This window comes from Bison bison, unplaced genomic scaffold, assembly GCF_000754665.1.
Source record: "Bison bison bison isolate TAMUID 2011002044 unplaced genomic scaffold, Bison_UMD1.0 scf7180017864382, whole genome shotgun sequence".
Taxonomy (NCBI): Eukaryota; Metazoa; Chordata; class Mammalia; order Artiodactyla; family Bovidae; genus Bison; species Bison bison.
Window position 1 is genome coordinate 3,909,063 of NW_011494954.1, and position 312 is coordinate 3,909,374.

Genomic DNA, 312 nt, shown 5'->3' on the forward strand with positions numbered 1-312 from the left:
AGCCCATCTTTGCATTAAATGTTCCTTTGGTATCTCTGATTTTCTTGAAGAGATCCCTAGTCTTTCCCATTCTGTTGTTTTCCTCTATTTCTTTGCATTGATCGCTGAAGAAGGCTTTTTTATCTCTTCTAGCTATTCTTTGGAACTTTGCATTCAGATGTTGATATCTTTCCTTTTCTCCTTTGCTTTTCACTTCTCTTCTTTTCACAGCTATTTGCAAGGCCTCCCCAGACAGCCATTTTGCTTTTTTGCATTTCTTTTCCATGGCAATGGTCTTGATCCCTGTCTCCTGTACAATGTCACGAACCTCGT